Source organism: Phacochoerus africanus, chromosome 1, assembly GCF_016906955.1.
Source record: "Phacochoerus africanus isolate WHEZ1 chromosome 1, ROS_Pafr_v1, whole genome shotgun sequence".
Taxonomy (NCBI): Eukaryota; Metazoa; Chordata; class Mammalia; order Artiodactyla; family Suidae; genus Phacochoerus; species Phacochoerus africanus.
In genome coordinates this window covers 138,704,731-138,716,713 of record NC_062544.1, presented here as the reverse complement: position 1 = coordinate 138,716,713, position 11,983 = coordinate 138,704,731, and the positions used below count along the sequence as shown (strand labels likewise).

At 36.0% G+C, this 11,983-nt stretch overlaps 1 non-coding gene across 1 annotated transcript; it reads right to left on the bottom strand.

The window, feature by feature from the left end:
* Nucleotides 1-10,877: 10,877 nt before the first annotated feature.
* LOC125114674 (U6 spliceosomal RNA) lies at nucleotides 10,878-10,984 on the bottom strand. The gene has a single exon (XR_007131873.1). It is a non-coding gene; the product is annotated as a U6 spliceosomal RNA (small nuclear RNA).
* Nucleotides 10,985-11,983: the final 999 nt, after the last annotated feature.

Sequence of the window (11,983 nt, the reverse complement as noted above, 5' to 3'; positions counted from 1 at the left end):
CATGGACTTGGAGAAGAGACTTGTGGCTGCCTGATGGGAGGGGGAGGGAGTGGGAAGGATCGGGAGCTTGGGCTTATCAGACACAACTTAGAATAGATGTACAAGGAGATCCTGCTGAATAGCATTGAGAACTTTGTCTAGATACTCATGTTGCAACAGAAGAAAGGCTGGGGGAAAAATGTAATTGTAATGTATACATGTAAGGATAACCTGACCCCCTTGCTGTACAGTGGGAAAATAGAAAAAATTAAAAAAATAAAAAAAAGGAAAGTGGAATTTCATATTGTAAGCTTTTAAGTTAAAGATCTCTGTTAGAAAACATACAATCCACGGTAAGCATACAAATGCCATGAGATTTCAAGAAGTGATAGGTTATTATTGAAATATGTGAAATAAGTACTTAGACACATAACGAGAAAGAGAAACAGAGTTGTAATTTTTTAATGTAAGTTAACAGCTTTTGATAGATGAAATAGCCCCCAAAATGAATAGAATTAATATGTATATATGTAATGTATATAGTTCATATATTTGTATCCTGAAAACACAAACCCTAGTTACAGAAGGTAGAAATAGTAGTAAACCTTTAAGCATTTAAGTCATACATTAATAAATATAAAGAGAAATAGCCAGAAACACAAATGTAATTGAAAAAATTTAACATAATCTTTGATAGAGCAAGTAAACAAAAAACTGCTCTGAGTAATATAGTAACAGGATATGTTTTATGTATAACTGTATTTCAAATCCTAAATCCTATGTAAGTAGTGCTCCTTCTTTTCAAGAGCCAATGGAACATTTAAAATGATTGCTCATATATCAAGCCATAAAGAAAACACCAATAAATCCCTAAAAGTAGATATAAATCCAGCCACATTCACTGCAATTTACTACTATACAACTACAAACTAATAACAAAAGTTATGTCTTAACTTGATTTATTTTAAGATATACACCTTCAAAGCAATTTTCAAAATAAAGAACATGCTCTTGCTCCCATATATTGTAGTTATTGCAGAACACAAATATGAATTTTGAAAATATACCTAAGAAACCAAAGGACTCAGTTCAAGAAGGAGAAATAGGCATTCATCATTGGGGTTAAAATTACATCTTATTTTCTTTTTGTTGACTCTTTGCTCAAAAGTTTACCATCAATGCAAACTTATTTTCACAGATAGAAATGAGGAAAGAGCTCATCTATCAATTTTTGTCTAAAATATTTTGAAACCACAGAAAATAATTAATACTCAATTTTTAAAATTCTAAGATGGGAGGTCCATTTATTGCCAGGACCTAAAAGTTTGGTTTTAATCCAAATTCTAGTTCCAAAAGTTTGATAGGTCTAGGACAGTGAGTAAAATTATAATCACTTATGACCCACTGATTCTATGATGGTCTGAGAGTAAAAAAAGACCCTTTTACCTTTCCTTACTACCAGTCTTACTTAGTTGTTTTTTTAAAAAAACAAAACAAAACAAAAAAACCCTATACCAAGAGGCATATAGGACTTAGTTATCTTTCTAATACAAAGACAATGATTTGGAGTATCTCCAAACACTCAGGGACTGAACACCAAAAAAATATAAATAACTGTAAGGAAGCCCAGGGAATCCGTAAAGGCATTTTGAATACTGGGAAGTGGAATCTTGTGGGTAGAACCTGCAGGGGCATTAGAAAGTTCTCACCATATAGAACATATGCCAGGTGGTTGGAATGGGGTAAAGATATAAATCTCATTTCAGTCATTATAGAAGCATTAGAACAATTAGAAACATTGCACTAAGACGAGTCCTCTGTTAGCAAATGGCAGACTGGCTTATCTTCTCATCCTTTTTGTATGAGTCAGCAGTAAAAAAAAAAAAAAAAAAAGGCCAACAGGGTGACTATGAAAATGAAATACTGTGGTATACAAGAAAAGAAGCATTATCTGAAAGCTGAGAGAAAGGAAGACCCCTGATAATGACTAAGAAGTGTTAGATGAAACTGGCATTTTCTCTCAGATACAGATACAAAAAGACTAAGAAAGAGTAGGGGCAAAAGTTTCCAGCAATAGATTGAACTGAAATGTAAAATGTGAAGCGAGAGGTCTAAGAAAGGATCTCTGCTATATTAGAATCCTAATTTTAACACTGTGGAAATAAAATCAGTGATTTGGATAATCATCTTGAAAAGAGCCACAGAATGCAGAAAGTTAGAACAAAGATATTTCAAAATACGTTTGTTAAAAAAAAAAAAAGAACGATACAAAGTATGTGGCATGGATAATGACGTTAAAAATCTAAGAAATATGGGAGTTCCTGTCTTGGCTCAGCAAAAATGAATCTGACTAGTATCCATGAGGACAAAAGTTCAATCCCTGACCTCACTCAATAGGATAAGGATCTAGTGCTGACATGAGCTGAGGTGTAGGTCACAGATGAGGCTCAGATATGGTGTTGCTGTGGCTACAGCTGTAGCTGATTCCACTCCTGGCCTGGATACTTCCATATGCCAGGAGTGTGGCCCTTAAAAAAAAAAATTAAAAATTCTAAGCAATATACTTGCTCCTGAGGTGGTAAAAAGAACAAGGACATTTGAAAAAGAGGCATTAAAAATTATGTCATTGAAAAAGCCTCCATTTGGAATACTATTCAGCCATAAAAAGGAACAAAATAATGCCATTTGCAGCAAGATGCTTGGTACTAGAGACTCTAATACTAAGCAAAGTAAGTCAGAAAGAGAAAGACAAATACCATATGATATCATTTATATTTGGAATCTAATATACAGCACAAATGAATAACAAATTACTTCATTTGGAGTAGATAAGCAATATGATTCTGCTGTATAGCACAGGGAACTATATCTAGTCACTTATGATGAAAGATAATGTGAGAAAAAGAATGTATATATATGTGTGAGTGGGTCACTTTACTCTACAGTAGAAATTGACAGGACACTGTAAACCAGCTATAATGGAAAAAATAAAAATTACTAAAATAATTTTTAAAAGCCTCCATTTGCTGAGGAAAGGTTCTAAATCACAGATTAAGATCAGTCCATTTATACAGGAATGTCTCCTATATAAACAACAGGAAAATTTTTATTTAGATTATTTTTGGCTATTTTTGAATTTTTTACTTTGAAAAAAAATTTAAACCTTTAGTCAAAAGGATAATAAAATTAATATCCATATACCTTCAGCAATTTTTACCTTTCACTGCATTTGCTATGTTTCTTTCTCTCAAGACAAGGTCAGTCATTTTCATACATAACCAAAAAAGTGAAACAAATGACAATTTATCACATTCAGAAAATTTGACAATAATACTAATAAAGTCCTTATTCAATTTCACTAATTTTCCTTTGTAGGATTTTCACCAATTTATGAACTGACCTAGGATGATACACAGCATTTAGGTATCATGGTTCTTTAGACTTTAATCTGGTATAGTTTCTCATTCTTTTTTCTGTGTTTCATGACATTGGCATTTGAAGAGTGCAGGTCAGTGATTTTCTAGATCTTTCCTCAATTGGGTTTGTCTCATGTAAGACCATGTCAGTGGGGCTGTGAACTTCTCAGTGAATCACATGAAGAAGTGGAGGTTATTGGTTTTCCTCTTATTAGTGATGTTTATTTTGATCGCTTGGTTAAAGGTGCATTTTGTCAGATTCCTTCACTTTAAACTTATCATCCATGTGTAATTCATAAGTAACTTGGGTGTAGATATTTGAGAATGTATAAATATACTTTTTACTTAAATTTCATCCACAGATATTAGCTCATGTTGGTAACTCTTGCCTGTGATGATTCTTAGGATGGCTGCAAAATAAGTTTGCAGTTTTATCATCACTTCTACATTTATTTATGTTATTCTACTATTAGAAACATGTTACTACCCCCATGTACTTTATTTATTTACTTATTTATTTAATTATTTATCGGTAATTTTGCTGGCAATTTTTATTTAAAAATTTATAATCCATTACTTCTTAGGGTTTTTTTTTTTTGGTTTGGGTTTTTTTTTTTTTTTGGTCTTTTTTGGGCCACACCCATGGCACATGGAGGTTCCCAGGTTAGGTGTCCAATCGAAGCTACAGCTGCCAGCCTACACTACAGCCACAGCGATGCAGGATATGAGCCACATCTGCAGCCTACACCACAGCTCACCACAACACTGGACCCTTAACCCACTGAGCAAGGCCAGGGATCAAACCTGCCACCTCATAGTTTCTAGTCAGAGTCATCACCACTGCACCATGATGGGAACTCCCTACTCCTTAGTTTTAAGATTTACATTGCCTTGGATTAGGCCAGTGTGAACCCATTCAGCCTAACTCTCTGCTGTTTATCTCCTTACCTAGTTACGCTTTATGATTTTAATGCATGTTATCATTTCAAAATTGTTAGATTTTTTTAATGAGGAGAAATATTTAGTTTGAGGAAATCTAATTATCTTTTTTTTGTCTTTTATAGTTTTGATTCTGTGTCCTAAGAAAGTTTTGCTTATACCCCAGTCACAAAAAAATCCCTTCTATAGTTTTCTCTAAAAGCTTTATAGTTTTGTATCTATATTTAAGTCCACAGTACATTTCAAATTAATAAATTGGTTTTAAGTGTAGGGTAAGAGTCTAGGTATTTTTTTCCCTAGGGAAATCTAGTTATCCAGCATCATCTGTTTATGGTTTTTTTCCTCCCACTGGATTGCTTTCATATCTTTTTAAAAAAAAATCAAATAAACATGTAAGTATATGTCCATTTCTTAGCCCTCTATTCTATAAATTTAAGTCATTTATTGATCTTTGTGCTAGGAAAATATTTATTTGATCACCATATGTTACAATTAATCTTGAAATTATGTAACATAAGTCTTCCAACTTTGCATATCTTTCTCAAGTTTGCTTTGGATAGTCTAAGTCCTTAACATTTCCATAGGACTTTTAAAACCAGATTTGCTGGCATTATGTTAGGCAGTACATAGGACATACAGATCAATTTGACATTAAATTGCTATTAACAGTGTTTGGTCTTCCAAAACAGTAACATTGGTTAGACTTCTCCATTTCTTTCAGTCTTGCTCATTCCTTTCAGTAAATTACTAAATGCAGCACTATGCATTTTCTCTTAAACTCATTCCCCTATAGGAAGCATCTAAAATGTCCATTCATTTCCTTCATCCTTAGCTGAGCTCCACACAGATACAGAGGTGAACCTCAGATGTTGGTAGAGTTAGTATACAGACTTGGGCTCCCCTTTGTGAACATCTCAGTTGCAGAGCTACCTTTGGACTTTCGAGGGGAATTGGCTCCTCAGACTTGAACCTCTGGAGCATCTTGCCAGAAAGACTGTGGGTCTCTTTTGGAGTTTTAATTGCCTATGTGACACTGACTATGACTTAAGCTCAGACTAAAAACCATAGCCACCATAAATTCACCTTGTGCTCTCTCCTTTTTCCAAGTGTCGGTTCCTATCTAGAATGTCATTGCTTGTGCTCACTCCCAAGTGTCTTCATGTAGTTATTTGTATTTTGTCTAGAGTTCATGGTTCATGTCTGTGGTATCATTAGTCCTACAGGAGCTTACTTGACCCTGCCACTTGAACAATGAACCTATAAACACACAGACATTATCTAATTATACATGAAAACAAAGTCCAGTGTCCTCAGGCTTTTCTTCTTTTCTTCTACAAAACAGAAATTTCAGAAAATAATGGAATTCTAAAGAATTTTCAGAGAATAATATATAAACCTAAAATTCATCATCTTGAAAAATATGCCCAACCTGAAAGTTGAGACTTAAGTTTTATTTGGGGCAAAATGAGGAGTATAGCCCAGGAGGCAGCATTTCAGATAGCTCTGAAAAAACACTTCAAAGAAATTGGGGCGGGGGCGGGGAATGTCAGTATATGTGTGATTTTGGTGAAGGGGGGAAGTACATGCAACTAAGCACACATTTTATAGAAGTTTATGAGAAGTTTTAGTCTCATTAAGGTTATTGCTAGTCATGAGGAACAGACATCACCATGAAGGATATTAGGGCTTTTCTAGTTATGAGGAGATGCAAGAATTGAGTTCACAAAATCTTCTCCTGGAAATATCTAACTATCTAAAGATCTGTTCACCAGTTTTCCCAGAGCTCAGAGTGCCTCACTCCTGATCTCCACCCTGAGCGCCTTTCAGGGGGTTTTGAGGGTCGGTAACTCCAGTGGCTCATGATTCAATCTGTGTAGAGGTAGATGGCAAGTGCCAGTCTCCAGTTCACAAAATGCATAAACAATCATAATTTCTTTCCTGGATGGCAGAAACATTAAGTGTTTTGGATATACATGGACTTTGTAATATTTCTACCACTGACACAATTAGGAAAATATCACTAGCATCTTCCCATGAAAGTGTGGGGTAAAAATCAACAAAATCAATAGCACCTGCAATGTTGTTAGAATGCAGAATCCAGGCCCTCTCTGATTCCTAGTGATTCAGAATTTCAATTTTAAAAAATATCTTCAAATACTTCAGGCACATTTTAAATTCGACAAGTACCACTCTAGCCACATAAGATTTTAAATTCTAATACATGAATATCATTTTTTAAATACTAACCATTTATTTGCCCAATTTAGAGGGCAACTCAAAATAATCTGAAATGAAAAAAATTGTGCACAAAGATACTCCTTGATAGTGTGTTTATCATAAAAATTGAGAAAAATGAACCCAACAATAGACAATGTACAGTCATCAAAATTTTACTTATGAAGATTATGATGATTTGGTAAAATATTGGTTATGTAACATTGAACTTTAAATCAGAAAACAGAAGAGTGTATGCAATAACATCTCAACCCCAGAAACAAATAATAATCACAGAAAAAAATGTTGGATGAAAATGAGCTTGACACTGGGTAAGGATATTTCCTCTCATTTCTCCATATATTTTTTGTACTTTCCAATTATTCATGGATTTTGAAATTGGATCAAATACATTTTTAGTTACTGATGAAATATCAATGGAGAATTACTAAGGATAGGTACTGTGAATATATTTCATTTATCCATTTACTTCATACAGATTATCTTATTCCACCTTAGGTGTTATTTCCTTCCTTTGTTGCCAAGAAACAGTACATAAATGACTCAGTTTTACACAAAATAATCATTGAGAGCTGGTGACTAAAAGTATTCTATGCATTTCTTAATTGCTTGTGATAAAGAGTAAATTCTACAGCTGAAATCAAAACACCTCTGACCCAAAACCACTATAAACCTAGACTGGGACTTCAACATGTGGTTTTTTTCATTAGAATCACTCATCTAGTGTGGGGACTTATGGAGGCTCACATTCTCTGTGCCCTCAGTGCAGAAGGAATTCAGCAAGAGACAAAGTGATAGGCAAGAAATAAATTTATAAAGATAGGATGCTTGTGAGGGATATAAGCAGGCAGGAGAGAAGGCTCTGCCCTGAGAATTAGGTGGCTACATTTTTAATTCAAGGAAGGTGGGTGAGTTGGAAAAGACCACCTTCTTCCTTATTTGAGTAGATAGCAGGCTTATATCACTAGCTCCTCCTTTTTATTGGGTAAGAGAGTATTTGGCCTTATGAGGTCAGACATGTTGTCATGGTGCTTATTCAAACCAGCGGAAGGGTGGTAACATATGTCAAAATGTGTTGAATCATTTCAGGTTTCCCTATAATGTTGGTCTTCTACTTTGAAATGTCATCTTTCCCTTAAATTGCTCTCCTTGGTCCTAAGAATCATTATCTTGCTGAACCTGAATGCAGGCCTCATTTTATCTTTCACCTAATGACCTGAGGCCTATCTCATGCTTTTATTTATGGATTTATTGTTAAGCAGCAACCCTGCTTCATTCCACAATATTCTGATGGCTTTCTGGAGCGATTATTAACTTACAGTGCTCTCCAAAGATCCCTAGGTTTTCCTCTCTATATATGGTCCCCTACTGGGACTTCTACAACTAGCTGTGTAACTATCCTACTCCTTCCCTATCCCAACCACTCTGTGTGGCATTTCTCATGTTTGATAATAATATAAAGTTTGATATGTATAGCATAGGCACATAATAAAAATTAATAAGCCAGGGACCCATGAAACATTTAAAGCCTGAAAATGGAAAAGAAATATGTGAACAAGTAACAATACTGTGACATAAGTCCTAGTGTTGTAGAGTTTTCCTCTTTGAAATTATTTCTAAAACTCTCTCAAAACAAGGATATATTTGTGCATTCCCACAGGGAACATCCAATAGCACAATTCCTTATCCTGGGATTTTGTAACTGTGGATATATTTAGGATTATACTTATAAAGTTTGTGGTCTATGCACAATTTTCTGATTCTATTTTCTAAGTTAACCTATTGTTGCTAAATTTTATTGTGCACACAAACATAGTCCAAGGTGCCACATCCAGTGCTTCAGGGCAACGGGGAATCCTGGAAGAAGGATGGCATGGTATAACAAAACACAGAAGACTCTTATATTTAGAAAGTGGGGGACCAGGAGGCACTCTGTTGTGCAGAACAAAGGCACCTAGGCTTTAGCCCACATAACTTTTATTAAGAAAGGTGATGAGATTATTATTAATTGGATTATGGGAGGTGACAAGATTAGTGGGCAGGAATAGGCATAGGCAATAATGAGGTTATCTTCTTAGTGATATTAAAGGGGGTATCCTTAGGACATAGTGCAGCTGTTTATAGAATAACATGGTTAATGCATAAATCCTTTATCTTGTCTTTGAAGGAGACTCTACTTTAGAACTATGTATCCATAGATACTTACCTTCTCCAGAGTTCAGCTGTTTGGTGGTCTCCAACACTAAGGCTTTTTCCTCTGTCTTGTACTCTATTCTTTGGAATTGTGGACATCAATTACAACCTATTCCACTGTCAGTTACAATTATTTATTGCTGCTATTCAAGTACAAAAGACCTGATTGTTATCCATTGGCACTTCCAATTACCTGGCCATATCCTTGCCTTAAGGTATATTATCTCACTGGCAGCTATGAAATTAGCAGGAAGGAGAGATTTCACAGGATTTTTCTTAATATAAAAATTGACTGTTACTGGATAGTATTATTGCAATATTCCCAAATGTTCAATAATTCAAGTCATTCAACATCTTCACCATATAACCAAAACCATACAGTTTTGTATTTTGAGAGCCTTTCTGGTCTGTTTCATGGATTTAAACTGCATAACCACTAGGCCCATTTCTAAGGGGGAAGTCGTTGCTTAGTGTTTAAGAGAAACAGCTTTGGAATCAGGCAGACTTGGGTAACATTTGCCACTCCCATATACTAGCTGCATGGTATAAGAAAGCTTAAACTACCTGTGCCTCAGCTTCTTTTTTTTTTTTCTATTTTCCCACTGTACAGCAAGGGGGTCAGGTTATCCTTACATGTATACATTACAATTACATTTTTCCCCCAGCCTTTCTTCTGTTGCAACATGAGTATCTAGACAAAGTTCTCAATGCTATTCAGCAGGATCTCCTTGTACATCTATTCTAAGTTGTGTCTGATAAGCCCAAGCTCCCGATCCTTCCCACTCCCTCCCCCTCCCATCAGGCAGCCACAAGTCTCTTCTCCAAGTCCATGATTTTCTTTTCTGAGGAGATGTTCCTTTGTGCTGGATATTAGATTCCAGTTAGAAGTGATATCATATGGTATTTGTCTTTGTCTTTCTGGCTCATTTCACTCAGGATGAGATTCTCTAGCTCCATCCATGTGGCTGCAAATGGCATTATGTCATTCTTTTTTATGGCTGAGTAGTATTCCATTGTGTATATATACCACTTCTTCCGAATCCAATCATCTGTCGATGGACATTTGGGTTGTTTCCATGTCCTGGCTATTGTGAATAGTGCTGCGATGAACATGCGGGTGCATGTGTCTCTTTTAAGGAGAGTTTTGTCTGGATAGATGCCCAAGAGTGGGATTGCGGGCTCATATGGAAGTTCTATGTATAGGTTTCTAAGGTATCTCCAAACGGTTCTCCATAGTGGCTGTACCAGTTTACATTCCCACCAGCAGTGCAGGAGGGTTCCCTTTTCTCCACAGCCCCTCCAGCACTTGTTATTTGTGGATTTATGAATGATGGCCATTCTGACTGGTGTGAGGTGGTATCTCATGGTAGTTTTGATTTGCATTTCTCTTATAATCAGTGATGTTGAGCATTTTTTCATGTGTTTGTTGGCCATCTGTATATCTTCTTTGGAGAGATGTCTATTCAGGTCTTTTGCCCATTTTTCCATTGATTGATTGGCTTTTTTGCTGTTGGGTTGTATAAGTTGTTTATATATTCTAGAGATAAAGCCCTTGTCAGTTGCATCATTTGAAACTATTTTCTCCCATTCTGTAAGTTGTCTTTTTGGTTTCCTTTGCTGTGCAAAAGCTTTTCAGTTTGATGAGGTCCCATGGGTTTATTTGTGCTCTAATTTCTATTGCTTTGGGAGACTGACCTGAGAAAATATTCATGATGTTGATGTCAGAGAGTGTTTTGCCTATGTTTTCTTCTAGGAGTTTGATGGTGTCCTGTCGTCTATTTAAGTCTTTCAGTCATTTTGAGTTTATTTTGGTGCATGGTGTGAGGGTGTGTTCTAGTTTCATTGCTTTGCATGCAGCTGTCCAGGTTTCCAAGCAGTCTTTGCTGAATAGACTTTCTTGTTCCCATTTGATGTTCTTGCCTCCCTTGTCAAAGATTAATTGACCATAGGTGTCAGGGTTTATTTCTGGGTTCTCTATTCTGTTCCCTTGGTCTGTCTGTCTGTTTTGATCCCAGTACCACACTGTTTTGATGACTGTGGCTTTGTAGTATTTCTTGAAGTCTGGGAGAGTGATGCCTCCTGCTTGGTTTTTGTTTCTCAGGATTGCTTTGGCGAAAAAATATGGAACGCTTCACGAATTTGCGTGTCATCCTTGCACAGGGGCCATGCTAATCTTCTCTGTATCGTTCCAATTTTAGTATATGTGCTGCCAAAGCAAGCACTGAAAATCCACTTTCACATTGCTGTTGAAATCCTTGCCTTATTTTTATTGCATTTGTATTATATATATTTGCTCATCTTTTTCCTTTTAGTCTTTCTAGTCTACTTTGTTTCACCCTGTATCTTGTTGAAGTATATAGTTTATTTTTATATTTGTATTTGTGTATATATTCACTTATTGTAGACTGGATCCAAGAATAAATTTTAAATTAAGTGCTATCATTTACATACATTGAAGCACATTTCTTAAGTATACAATTTGGTGTGTAACAAACTGACCATTTGGGAGTTCCCCTTGTAGCACAGTGGAAGAAAATCTGACTAGGAACCACAGGGTTGCGGGTTTGATCCCTGGCCTCACTCAGGGGGTTAAGGATCCTGCATTGCCATGAGCTGCGATGTAGGTCATAGATGCGGCTTGGATCTGCTGTTGCTGTGGCTGTGGTGTAGACTGGCAGCTGTAGCTCCTATTTTACCCCTAGCATGGGAACCTCAATATGCTGTGGGTGTGGCCCTAAAAAGGAAAAAACAAAACCAACAACAACAACAACAAAAACAAAAACAAATTGACCATTTAAGGGAGTTCTTGTCATGGCTCAGCAGTTAATGGATCTGACTAGGATCCATGAGGGTGTGGGTTTGATCACTGGCCTTACTCAATGGGTTAAGGATCCAGTGTTGCTGTGGCTGTGGGGTAGGCTAGAGGTTGTAGCTCTAGCCTGTGAACTTCCATAGGTCACAGGTGCTGCCCTAAAAAGTAAAAAAAAAAAAAATTGACCATTCAAGAGAGGGTATTTTCCTTACCATAGAAATATCCCTCTCATGTACTTCTCTAGTAAACTATCTTCCCAGGAAAAAACCACTCTTCTGGTTGTTATAATCATAGATTAATTTTTCTTTTACTCAACCTTTCCTATTAAGTAATCTTACTTAATATACCTGTATGTATTCTGGCTTATTTCACTCTAAATAGTGTTTCCAAGATTCAGCTATTTTATGGC